This window comes from Ambystoma mexicanum, chromosome 5p (genome assembly GCF_040938575.1).
Source record: "Ambystoma mexicanum isolate Mex_15411 chromosome 5p, UKY_AmexF1_1, whole genome shotgun sequence".
Taxonomy (NCBI): Eukaryota; Metazoa; Chordata; class Amphibia; order Caudata; family Ambystomatidae; genus Ambystoma; species Ambystoma mexicanum.
In genome coordinates this window covers 742056622-742069742 of record NC_090930.1, presented here as the reverse complement: position 1 = coordinate 742069742, position 13121 = coordinate 742056622, and the positions used below count along the sequence as shown (strand labels likewise).

At 39.3% G+C, this 13121-nt stretch overlaps 9 non-coding genes across 9 annotated transcripts; 5 read left to right on the top strand and 4 right to left on the bottom strand.

Moving 5' to 3' along the window:
• Positions 1–710: 710 nt before the first annotated feature.
• TRNAQ-UUG (transfer RNA glutamine (anticodon UUG)) lies at positions 711–782 on the bottom strand. Its single transcript has one exon. It is a non-coding gene; the product is annotated as a tRNA-Gln (tRNA).
• A 2380-nt stretch (positions 783–3162) lies between these two features.
• TRNAQ-CUG (transfer RNA glutamine (anticodon CUG)) lies at positions 3163–3234 on the top strand. Its single transcript has one exon. It is a non-coding gene; the product is annotated as a tRNA-Gln (tRNA).
• A 1200-nt stretch (positions 3235–4434) lies between these two features.
• TRNAQ-CUG (transfer RNA glutamine (anticodon CUG)) lies at positions 4435–4506 on the top strand. The gene has a single exon. It is a non-coding gene; the product is annotated as a tRNA-Gln (tRNA).
• An 881-nt stretch (positions 4507–5387) lies between these two features.
• On the bottom strand, positions 5388–5459 carry TRNAQ-UUG (transfer RNA glutamine (anticodon UUG)). The gene has a single exon. It is a non-coding gene; the product is annotated as a tRNA-Gln (tRNA).
• Positions 5460–7829: 2370 nt separating this feature from the next.
• TRNAQ-CUG (transfer RNA glutamine (anticodon CUG)) lies at positions 7830–7901 on the top strand. The gene has a single exon. It is a non-coding gene; the product is annotated as a tRNA-Gln (tRNA).
• Positions 7902–8814: 913 nt separating this feature from the next.
• Positions 8815–8886, bottom strand: TRNAQ-UUG (transfer RNA glutamine (anticodon UUG)). Its single transcript has one exon. It is a non-coding gene; the product is annotated as a tRNA-Gln (tRNA).
• A 259-nt stretch (positions 8887–9145) lies between these two features.
• On the top strand, positions 9146–9217 carry TRNAQ-CUG (transfer RNA glutamine (anticodon CUG)). The gene has a single exon. It is a non-coding gene; the product is annotated as a tRNA-Gln (tRNA).
• Positions 9218–10097: 880 nt separating this feature from the next.
• On the bottom strand, positions 10098–10169 carry TRNAQ-UUG (transfer RNA glutamine (anticodon UUG)). Its single transcript has one exon. It is a non-coding gene; the product is annotated as a tRNA-Gln (tRNA).
• Positions 10170–12539: 2370 nt separating this feature from the next.
• TRNAQ-CUG (transfer RNA glutamine (anticodon CUG)) lies at positions 12540–12611 on the top strand. The gene has a single exon. It is a non-coding gene; the product is annotated as a tRNA-Gln (tRNA).
• Positions 12612–13121: the final 510 nt, after the last annotated feature.

Genomic DNA, 13121 nt, shown 5'->3' with positions numbered 1-13121 from the left:
GCTCGAAGGTATAATGGCTATTAAACTGGCTTTTGATCTCAGCGATTTGCATTGAAAGCCCAGGAGGCCCCTAAAATCAGTTGAATTGTTTCCTGATAATTTAGAGTTTATTTCTTCTTTCGAGAAAGGTGTGATCCAAATAAAGTAAGTACATTTAAACAAGGGCACTTGATCAGTAAATGCACTACTTTCTAGAACTCATAACTCTTGTAAGTTATAAAAAGTTTGCTCTCCATACAGTTTGTCAACTCAAAGAATTACATTTTTTACACATTTAATAAGACCATCAAATTGCTTGAAACATAGGAATGATTGTGAAAGTGAATATGATTCACCAAAATAATTGTATAACATTTTTTAATGTTAATAAAATAGGGCTTTTTCCAATCTTTTCACATCAATGTTGTTTCTGCATGTTCCAGTGAGCAGAGAATCTACTGCACATAGTGTGTACATTTTTCTTTTCATAGAGTTAAGGTTGGACATTATTCATCTGTGGAAAATGTTTCTGAGAGATATCTGGGTGCCCACTCTGATTGACCTTAGGGATTGTACATTAACGATATGTAGTTGCATCACTGTATTGGTATCAGGCACCAAAGTGCATTTAAATGTAATGTCGTGCAGAGAGAGTCGACTGAACTTCTGAATATTAACTCTGTTGAATTGTAATTTGAGAAATTAGAAAATGGAGTGTAAGAGCAAGATAACGGTCCCACCGAGACTTGAACTCGGATCGTTGGATTCAAAGTCCGAAGTGCTAACCATTACACCATGGAACCCTTGCAAGATGCACCTGAGAGCGTTGAATCAGAAATGGCAATATAGAGCACATTTACAATTTTTACAGATTCATAGTCCCAATTGACTGATATCATACAAACACAGCGATGTTGTCGATTGACGTTGTGCTATAGCAATCTCTGTGCTTTATAGAGCATGTAGATCAAATTCTTCCTCTTGAGGCATATGATTAAGCAATATTAAATATTGTTTCTGACTGCCTCTGTTTTGGCATAATGAAGTTCAGCATTTGCGGAAGTATTTAGGTTCCATGGTCTAATGGTTAGTAGGCTGGACTCTGAATTTAGTAATCTGACATGTTATAGCTATATTTTGTTTTCCTTTGGGTGTATTGTCATTTTATGCACATAGATTTCCTAGCAGTGGCTGTGATGAATAGTTCAATTTGATAGCAGCTTCCTTTTGAGAATTTGAAAAAAAAAGAATTAAATAGTCTCTCTGGATGACTCTGCTTTGATTTCTATGTGCACATCCCTTTTGCGTTTCAGAGGGATTGACCAACATACACAACAGTGCTTGGAAGACCTCTTCCTCCCTCATGGCATGTAAAGCTAACCTCTCTCCTACCGTGTGTTTTTTTACTTTTTAACTTCCCCTTCCGAGTCATGATCATGTAACTGAATTTACATTTTTAGATTTTAACTGCAGTAGTTGCTTGTTTTTCATTTTTATTTTTTGTGTACGCATACATCCCTTTTTGTGGGGAGGGGGGAGTGATGTCTGTTTACTTATATTAGCTAATATAGGTCATTTTATGTCCGCTTACAATATGTGTCAGGATTTTTTATGTCGTTTCCAATCAATGTCTAATATCAAGTGGTTTGCAGCAGTCATACAAAGGCACGTAACACCCCCAAAACACCTACATAAGTTAGAAATACTCCGGAAGAGTACTCAGTTTATGAAAAGGCGGTGAATCCCAAATAGAACTGTAAATGTAAGCTAGCAAGCAGACTGTGCACCCCTGTTTGGAACTATGACCTGTGTGTTGCCCTCTATTAACAGAACAATGTAACTGCAGCCCATGTCACATAAAATAGAAAGTAGAGATTATGCAAATTAACTCCCAGAAGAGCCTGGTGTCACCCCAAAAGGTGTCATGCTTTTCACACCAAGAAACATCCACACATAGATCCCTGCGAACCTCAAAAACGTACAGGAAACCCTGTCCAGCGCTTTGCTCCCAGAGGAGATAAGGTTGAAAAACCACCCTATGTTAAAAGTGTCCATAATCCATGCCAGCTGCCCTGTCTATAGAACCTAGCCGTTCGTGGCCGATCGGGGCCTAGGGGCATGAGTGGAAGGGTTTAACCTGCCTGGGTTCTTGGGCATGGTTTCATCATGACTCAGTTTACAATGGCACTCTGCCACTTTGTCAGGCTTTAAAGAAGCCTGACTCCTGCAGAGCAAAAGATCTGATTATTTCCTTACATGTTTTGTATGTAAGAATGCGGATGGTGCTCTGAGCCTCCTATGGTGGTAATTAAGCATGGTATACATACCATAGCATGTAACTGTGCCTACAAATGGAACCTTTTGTTCATTTATTAGGGAGTTGTGAAAATGGCAAAATCAAATTGCCATTACTGACACAGACCAGCTGCCGCTGTCCGGACATTTCGTTGAAAGACATTTCGTCGAAAGACATTTGGTCGACGTAATTTGGTCGAAAGCCAAATGGTCGTTTTTTTTATTTATTTATATATATATTTTTTAGGTTGTAGTTTAGGGAAAAAAAGGGGTTTTTAGCAAAAAAGGGGGTTGGGGGGACCCCCCCAACCCCCCCCCCCAAAAAAAATGTGAAAATAAAAAACAAAGCAATTCGACCATTTGGTTTTCGACCAAATGGTTTCGACCAATTGTCCTGTCGACAAATATTTTTCGACGAAATGTCTGGCAACCCAGCTGCCGACTGTTGCTATTGACAGGAGTTCCAGGTGTATAAACTGAGGAGATCACCAGTTCAATTACCTGTGAACGCATTTTGAAGCTCATTCACAACCAGTTCATGCCCGTTCTCTCCATTTTGGCTTTCTGGCTGGCCGAGGGGCCCTTCAGTAATGTTCTTTGCTAGCCATTACACCATGGGCCCCTTGCTGGTGCAACCTGACAGAGTTGTAACAGAAATGAGAATCGAGATCTCATGCATCATTTTAACAAACTCATATTCCTAGCCCACGGATATTATGCAAATGTGGAACTGTTTAGTTGGTTGTTGCGCAATAGCAAACTCTTTGCTTTACAGCTCATTTGGATAGGATTCTTCCTCTGGAGGCATAAGATAAAAGAATATTGCATACATTCTCTAAAAGGCTCTTTTTTTGCTGCAATGACGTTCATCATGTCACTAAGTATGTAGGTTCCATGGTGTAATGGTTAGCACTCTGGACTCTGAATCCAGCGATCCGAGTTCAAATCTCGGTGGGACCTTGGGAATTACTGTGTTTGTTTTCCTCTCAGTGTCTTGTTTTAATAGCAATGACGCTGCTGTGTCGCCCACTTTCATAGCATTATTCCCTGGGTGCATTTGAAAAAAGAAAGATTTTCCATGGATGATGCTCTTTAGCCACAATGAAACCCACCACTTTCTGTGGTGTGAAAGACCCATGGTGTAATGGTAGCACCCTGGAGGTTGAATCCAATAATTTGCATTCAAATCTCTGTAAGAGTTTACCATCAGTCAAACCTTTCCCTTATGGTTTATTGTGGATGTCTTCTTTGAAGAAAGGTATGATCCAACTAAAGTAAGTACATTCACGAATGGGCCCTTGGTCGGTACAAACAGTATTTATACACCTCAGGCCTTTTGTGAATTAAGAAAAGTGTGGTCTTCGTTCTATTTTTCATCTCAAACTGATACCTTCATTTTACAAACATGTAAAGGCTGTTAAGACGCTTGATTAATATCATTGATTCTGAATGTGGTCGCTTTTCATAGGATTAACCCTTTAACAATTTTGAAAGAGAATGGCGATACAATAGAGCTGCTTTTCCCAAAATGGTATTATTAATGTTGTTGCTGCATCTTCAAGTAAAAAGAGAATCCATTGCGTCACAGATTGAGCATGTTTCTTAACATTGAGTTAAGTTTGAAAATTTCAAATCTTTTATGTATGTTTCCGATGCAGATCTGCCCATCGACTCAGAATGACCTCACTGTTCATACATTTAAAAAACATGCATAAAGGTTAAGGTGCTAGGCACAAAAGTGGATTTTTATGAAAAGTTATGCCAGAGAGTGAGAGCGAAAATGAATACCCTACACCATTAACCTTATGAATATTACTATCTTTGGCCTATAATTTAAGACAACAAGGAGACAAAGTGTGTTAGAGCAAAGTCCAAAGTGCTAACCATTACACCATGGAACCCTTGTTGAGCAGAGCTTCATAAGGGCAATGAGAATATAGGGCACAGTCAAGATTTTTACTGACCTATAGTAACCGTTTACTGATATTATATCGAAGCAGCACTGTTGCTGTTGGATGCTGTGCAATCGCAAAGTATTGGCTTCATGTCTCATTTGGATCAAATTCTTCCTCTGGAGTCTAATGATATAGGAATATTACATATTTTCTCTGATGTGCTCTGTTTTTCCAGAATGAAGTGCATCATGCTACTGAATATGTGGGCTCCATGGTGTAATGGTTAGCACTCTGGACTCTGAATCCAGCGATCCGAGTTCAAGTCTTGGTGGGACCTTGGGGCTGCTTCTCTTTTAGAGTTGCCTTTCATTTGCAGATAGATATAACAGCAATAGCTTTGCTTTACAGCCCACTTTGATGGCAGTCTTCTTTGACCAAAGAATATTAATAGTTTCTGGGGATGACTCTCTTTTGCCACAAAGAAACTGCCCACTCTCATATCTCCAAAGCTCCAAGGTATAATGGCTATTAAACTGGCTTTTGATCTCAGCGATTTGCATTGAAAGCCCAGGAGGCCCCTAAAATCAGTTGAATTGTTTCCTGATAATTTAGAGTTTATTTCTTCTTTCGAGAAAGGTGTGATCCAAATAAAGTAAGTACATTTAAACAAGGGCACTTGATCAGTAAATGCACTACTTTCTAGAACTCATAACTCTTGTAAGTTATAAAAAGTTTGCTCTCCATACAGTTTGTCAACTCAAAGAATTACATTTTTTACACATTTAATAAGACCATCAAATTGCTTGAAACATAGGAATGATTGTGAAAGTGAATATGATTCACCAAAATAATTGTATAACATTTTTTAATGTTAATAAAATAGGGCTTTTTCCAATCTTTTCACATCAATGTTGTTTCTGCATGTTCCAGTGAGCAGAGAATCTACTGCACATAGTGTGTACATTTTTCTTTTCATAGAGTTAAGGTTGGACATTATTCATCTGTGGAAAATGTTTCTGAGAGATATCTGGGTGCCCACTCTGATTGACCTTAGGGATTGTACATTAACGATATGTAGTTGCATCACTGTATTGGTATCAGGCACCAAAGTGCATTTAAATGTAATGTCGTGCAGAGAGAGTCGACTGAACTTCTGAATATTAACTCTGTTGAATTGTAATTTGAGAAATTAGAAAATGGAGTGTAAGAGCAAGATAACGGTCCCACTGAGACTTGAACTCGGATCGTTGGATTCAAAGTCCGAAGTGCTAACCATTACACCATGGAACCCTTGCAAGATGCACCTGAGAGCGTTGAATCAGAAATGGCAATATAGAGCACATTTACAATTTTTACAGATTCATAGTCCCAATTGACTGATATCATACAAACACAGCGATGTTGTCGATTGACGTTGTGCTATAGCAATCTCTGTGCTTTATAGAGCATGTAGATCAAATTCTTCCTCTTGAGGCATATGATTAAGCAATATTAAATATTGTTTCTGACTGCCTCTGTTTTGGCATAATGAAGTTCAGCATTTGCGGAAGTATTTAGGTTCCATGGTCTAATGGTTAGTAGGCTGGACTCTGAATTTAGTAATCTGACATGTTATAGCTATATTTTGTTTTCCTTTGGGTGTATTGTCATTTTATGCACATAGATTTCCTAGCAGTGGCTGTGATGAATAGTTCAATTTGATAGCAGCTTCCTTTTGAGAATTTGAAAAAAAAAGAATTAAATAGTCTCTCTGGATGACTCTGCTTTGATTTCTATGTGCACATCCCTTTTGCGTTTCAGAGGGATTGACCAACATACACAACAGTGCTTGGAAGACCTCTTCCTCCCTCATGGCATGTAAAGCTAACCTCTCTCCTACCGTGTGTTTTTTTACTTTTTAACTTCCCCTTCCGAGTCATGATCATGTAACTGAATTTACATTTTTAGATTTTAACTGCAGTAGTTGCTTGTTTTTCATTTTTATTTTTTGTGTACGCATACATCCCTTTTTGTGGGGAGGGGGGAGTGATGTCTGTTTACTTATATTAGCTAATATAGGTCATTTTATGTCCGCTTACAATATGTGTCAGGATTTTTTATGTCGTTTCCAATCAATGTCTAATATCAAGTGGTTTGCAGCAGTCATACAAAGGCACGTAACACCCCCAAAACACCTACATAAGTTAGAAATACTCCGGAAGAGTACTCAGTTTATGAAAAGGCGGTGAATCCCAAATAGAACTGTAAATGTAAGCTAGCAAGCAGACTGTGCACCCCTGTTTGGAACTATGACCTGTGTGTTGCCCTCTATTAACAGAACAATGTAACTGCAGCCCATGTCACATAAAATAGAAAGTAGAGATTATGCAAATTAACTCCCAGAAGAGCCTGGTGTCACCCCAAAAGGTGTCATGCTTTTCACACCAAGAAACATCCACACATAGATCCCTGCGAACCTCAAAAACGTACAGGAAACCCTGTCCAGCGCTTTGCTCCCAGAGGAGATAAGGTTGAAAAACCACCCTATGTTAAAAGTGTCCATAATCCATGCCAGCTGCCCTGTCTATAGAACCTGGCCGTTCGGGGCCTAGGGGCATGAGTGGAAGGGTTTAACCTGCCTGGGTTCTTGGGCATGGTTTCATCATGCCTCAGTTTACAATGGCACTCTGCCTCTTTGTCAGGCTTTAAAGAAGCCTGACTCCTGCAGAGCAAAAGATCTGATTATTTCCTTACATGTTTTGTACGTAAGAATGCGGATGGTGCTCTGAGCCTCCTATGGTGGTTATTAAGCATGGTATACATACCATAGCATGTAACTGTGCCTACAAATGGAACATTTTGTTCATTTATTAGGGAGTTGTGAAAATGGCAAAATCAAATTGCCATTACTGACACAGACCAGCTGCCGCTGTCCGGACATTTCGTCGAAAGACATTTCGTCGAAAGACATTTGGTCGACGTAATGTGGTCGAAAGCCAAATGGTCGATTTTTTTATTTATTTATATATATATTTTTTAGGTTGTAGTTTACGGAAAAAAAGGGGTTTTTAGAAAAAAAGGGGGTTGGGGGGACCCCCCCAATCCCCCCCCCCAAAAAAAATGTGAAAATAAAAAACAAAGCAATTCGACCATTTGGTTTTCGACCAAATGGTTTCGACCAATTGTCCTGTCGACAAATTTTTTTCGACGAAATGTCTGGCAACCCAGCTGCCGACTGTTGCTATTGACAGGAGTTCCAGGTGTATAAACTGAGGAGATCACCAGTTCAATTACCTGTGAACGCATTTTGAAGCTCATTCACAACCAGTTCATGCCCGTTCTCTCCATTTTGGCTTTCTGGCTGGCCGAGGGGCCCTTCAGTAATGTTCTTTGCTAACCATTACACCATGGGCCCCTTGCTGGTGCAACCTGACAGAGTTGTAACAGAAATGAGAATCGAGATCTCATGCATCATTTTAACAAACTCATATTCCTAGCCCACGGATATTATGCAAATGTGGAACTGTTTAGTTGGTTGTTGCGCAATAGCAAACTCTTTGCTTTACAGCTCATTTGGATAGGATTCTTCCTCTGGAGGCATAAGATAAAAGAATATTGCATACATTCTCTAAAAGGCTCTTTTTTTGCTGCAATGATGTTCATCATGTCACTAAGTATGTAGGTTCCATGGTGTAATGGTTAGCACTCTGGACTCTGAATCCAGCGATCCGAGTTCAAATCTCGGTGGGACCTTGGGAATTACTGTGTTTGTTTTCCTCTCAGTGTCTTGTTTTAATAGCAATGACGCTGCTGTGTCGCCCACTTTCATAGCATTATTCCCTGGGTGCATTTGAAAAAAGAAAGATTTTCCATGGATGACGCTCTTTAGCCACAATGAAACCCACCACTTTCTGTGGTGTGAAAGAACCATGGTGTAATGGTAGCACCCTGGAGGTTGAATCCAATAATTTGCATTCAAATCTCTGTAAGAGTTTACCATCAGTCAAACCTTTCCCTTATGGTTTATTGTGGATGTCTTCTTTGAAGAAAGGTATGATCCAACTAAAGTAAGTACATTCACGAATGGGCCCTTGGTCGGTACAAACAGTATTTATACACCTCAGGCCTTTTGTTAATTAAGAAAAGTGTGGTCTTCGTTCTATTTTTCATCTCAAACTGATACCTTCATTTTACAAACATGTAAAGGCTGTTAAGACGCTTGATTAATATCATTGATTCTGAATGTGGTCGCTTTTCATAGGATTAACCCTTTAACAATTTTGAAAGAGAATGGCGATACAATAGAGCTGCTTTTCCCAAAATGGTATTATTAATGTTGTTGCTGCATCTTCAAGTAAAAAGAAAATCCATTGGGTCACAGATTGAGCATGTTTCTTAACATTGAGTTAAGTTTGAAAATTTCAAATCTTTTATGTATGTTTCCGATGCAGATCTGCCCATCGACTCAGAATGACCTCACTGTTCATACATTTAAAAAAAATGCATAAAGGTTAAGGTGCTAGGCACAAAAGTGGATTTTTATGAAAAGTTATGCCAGAGAGTGAGAGCGAAAATGAATACCCTACACCATTAACCTTATGAATATTACTATCTTTGGCCTATAATTTAAGACAACAAGGAGACAAAGTGTGTTAGAGCAAGAGAGAGGTTCCACCGAGACTTGAACTCGGATCGCTGGATTCAAAGTCCAAAGTGCTAACCATTACACCATGGAACCCTTGTTGAGCAGAGCTTCATAAGGGCAATGAGAATATAGGGCACAGTCAAGATTTTTACTGACCTATAGTAACCGTTTACTGATATTATATCGAAGCAGCACTGTTGCTGTTGGATGCTGTGCAATCGCAAAGTATTGGCTTCATGTCTCATTTGGATCAAATTCTTCCTCTGGAGTCTAATGATATAGGAATATTACATATTGTCTCTGCTGTGCTCTGTTTTTCCAGAATGAAGTGCATCATGCTACTGAATATGTGGGTTCCATGGTGTAATGGTTAGCACTCTGGACTCTGAATCCAGCGATCCGAGTTCAAGTCTCGGTGGGACCTTGGGGCTGCTTCTCTTTTAGAGTTGCCTTTCATTTGCAGATAGATATAACAGCAATAGCTTTGCTTACAGCCCACTTTGATGGTAGTCTTCTTTGACCAAAGAATATTAATAGTTTCTGGGGATGACTCTCTTTTGCCACAAAGAAACTGCCCACTCTCATATCTCCAAAGCTCCAAGGTATAATGGCTATTAAACTGGCTTTTGATCTCAGCGATTTGCATTGAAAGCCCAGGAGGCCCCTAAAATCAGTTGAATTGTTTCCTGATAATTTAGAGTTTATTTCTTCTTTCGAGAAAGGTGTGATCCAAATAAAGTAAGTACATTTAAACAAGGGCACTTGATCAGTAAATGCACTACTTTCTAGAACTCATTACTCTTGTAAGTTATAAAAAGTTTGCTCTCCATACAGTTTGTCAACTCAAAGAATTACATTTTTTACACATTTAATAAGACCATCAAATTGCTTGAAACATAGGAATGATTGTGAAAGTGAATATGATTCACCAAAATAATTGTATAACATTTTTTAATGTTAATAAAATAGGGCTTTTTCCAATCTTTTCACATCAATGTTGTTTCTGCATGTTCCAGTGAGCAGAGAATCTACTGCACATAGTGTGTACATTTTTCTTTTCATAGAGTTAAGGTTGGACATTATTCATCTGTGGAAAATGTTTCTGAGAGATATCTGGGTGCCCACTCTGATTGACCTTAGGGATTGTACATTAACGATATGTAGTTGCATCACTGTATTGGTATCAGGCACCAAAGTGCATTTAAATGTAATGTCGTGCAGAGAGAGTCGACTGAACTTCTGAATATTAACTCTGTTGAATTGTAATTTGAGAAATTAGAAAATGGAGTGTAAGAGCAAGATAACGGTCCCACCGAGACTTGAACTCGGATCGTTGGATTCAAAGTCCAAAGTGCTAACCATTACACCATGGAACCCTTGCAAGATGCACCTGAGAGCGTTGAATCAGAAATGGCAATATAGAGCACATTTATAATTTTTACAGATTCATAGTCCCAATTGACTGATATCATACAAACACAGCGATGTTGTCGATTGACGTTGTGCTATAGCAATCTCTGTGCTTTATAGAGCATGTAGATCAAATTCTTCCTCTTGAGGCATATGATTAAGCAATATTAAATATTGTTTCTGACTGCCTCTGTTTTGGCATAATGAAGTTCAGCATTTGCGGAAGTATTTAGGTTCCATGGTCTAATGGTTAGTAGGCTGGACTCTGAATTTAGTAATCTGACATGTTATAGCTATATTTTGTTTTCCTTTGGGTGTATTGTCATTTTATGCACATAGATTTCCTAGCAGTGGCTGTGATGAATAGTTCAATTTGATAGCAGCTTCCTTTTGAGAATTTGAAAAAAAAAGAATTAAATAGTCTCTCTGGATGACTCTGCTTTGATTTCTATGTGCACATCCCTTTTGCGTTTCAGAGGGATTGACCAACATACACAACAGTGCTTGGTAGACCTCTTCCTCCCTCATGGCATGTAAAGCTAACCTCTCTCCTACCGTGTGTTTTTTTACTTTTTAACTTCCCCTTCCGAGTCATGATCATGTAACTGAATTTACATTTTTAGATTTTAACTGCAGTAGTTGCTTGTTTTTCATTTTTATTTTTTGTGTACGCATACATCCCTTTTTGTGGGGAGGGGGGAGTGATGTCTGTTTACTTATATTAGCTAATATAGGTCATTTTATGTCCGCTTACAATATGTGTCAGGATTTTTTATGTCGTTTCCAATCAATGTCTAATATCAAGTGGTTTGCAGCAGTCATACAAAGGCACGTAACACCCCCAAAACACCTACATAAGTTAGAAATACTCCGGAAGAGTACTCAGTTTATGAAAAGGCGGTGAATCCCAAATAGAACTGTAAATGTAAGCTAGCAAGCAGACTGTGCACCCCTGTTTGGAACTATGACCTGTGTGTTGCCCTCTATTAACAGAACAATGTAACTGCAGCCCATGTCACATAAAATAGAAAGTAGAGATTATGCAAATTAACTCCCATAAGAGCCTGGTGTCACCCCAAAAGGTGTCATGCTTTTCACACCAAGAAACATCCACACATAGATCCCTGCGAACCTCAAAAACGTACAGGAAACCCTGTCCAGCGCTTTGCTCCCAGAGGAGATAAGGTTGAAAAACCACCCTATGTTAAAAGTGTCCATAATCCATGCCAGCTGCCCTGTCTATAGAACCTGGCCGTTCGGGGCCTGGGGGCATGAGTGGAAGGGTTTAACCTGCCTGGGTTCTTGGGCATGGTTTCATTATGCCTCAGTTTACAATGGCACTCTGCCTCTTTGTCAGGCTTTAAAGAAGCCTGACTCCTGCAGAGCAAAAGATCTGATTATTTCCTTACATGTTTTGTACGTAAGAATGCGGATGGTGCTCTGAGCCTCCTATGGTGGTTATTAAGCATGGTATACATACCATAGCATGTAACTGTGCCTACAAATGGAACATTTTGTTCATTTATTAGGGAGTTGTGAAAATGGCAAAATCAAATTGCCATTACTGACACAGACCAGCTGCCGCTGTCCGGACATTTCGTCGAAAGACATTTCGTCGAAAGACATTTGGTCGACGTAATTTGGTCGAAAGCCAAATGGTCGATTTTTTTATTTATTTATATATATATTTTTTAGGTTGTAGTTTACGGAAAAAAAGGGGTTTTTAGAAAAAAAGGGGGTTGGGGGGACCCCCCAAACCCCCCCCCCCAAAAAAAATGTGAAAATAAAAAACAAAGCAATTCGACCATTTGGTTTTCGACCAAATGGTTTCGACCAATTGTCCTGTCGACAAATTTTTTTCGACGAAATGTCTGGCAACCCAGCTGCCGACTGTTGCTATTGACAGGAGTTCCAGGTGTATAAACTGAGGAGATCACCAGTTCAATTACCTGTGAACGCATTTTAAAGCTCATTCACAACCAGTTCATGCCCGTTTTCTCCATTTTGGCTTTCTGGCTGGCCGAGGGGCCCTTCAGTAATGTTCTTTGCTAACCATTACACCATGGGCCCCTTGCTGGTGCAACCTGACAGAGTTGTAACAGAAATGAGAATCGAGATCTCATGCATCATTTTAACAAACTCATATTCCTAGCCCACGGATATTATGCAAATGTGGAACTGTTTAGTTGGTTGTTGCGCAATAGCAAACTCTTTGCTTTACAGCTCATTTGGATCGGATTCTTCCTCTGGAGGCATAAGATAAAAGAATATTGCATACATTCTCTAAAAGGCTCTTTTTTTGCTGCAATGACGTTCATCATGTCACTAAGTATGTAGGTTCCATGGTGTAATGGTTAGCACTCTGGACTCTGAATCCAGCGATCCGAGTTCAAATCTCGGTGGGACCTTGGGAATTACTGTGTTTGTTTTCCTCTCAGTGTCTTGTTTTAATAGCAATGACGCTGCTGTGTCGCCCACTTTCATAGCATTATTCCCTGGGTGCATTTGAAAAAAGAAAGATTTTCCATGGATGACGCTCTTTAGCCACAATGAAACCCACCACTTTCTGTGGTGTGAAAGACCCATGGTGTAATGGTAGCACCCTGGAGGTTGAATCCAATAATTTGCATTCAAATCTCTGTAAGAGTTTACCATCAGTCAAACCTTTCCCTTATGGTTTATTGTGGATGTCTTCTTTGAAGAAAGGTATGATCCAACTAAAGTAAGTACATTCACGAATGGGCCCTTGGTCGGTACAAACAGTATTTATACACCTCAGGCCTTCTGTGAATTAAGAAAAGTGTGTTCTTCGTTCTATTTTTCATCTCAAACTGATACCTTCATTTTACAAACATGTAAAGGCTGTTAAGACGCTTGATTAATATCATTGATTCTGAATGTGGTCGCTTTTCATAGGA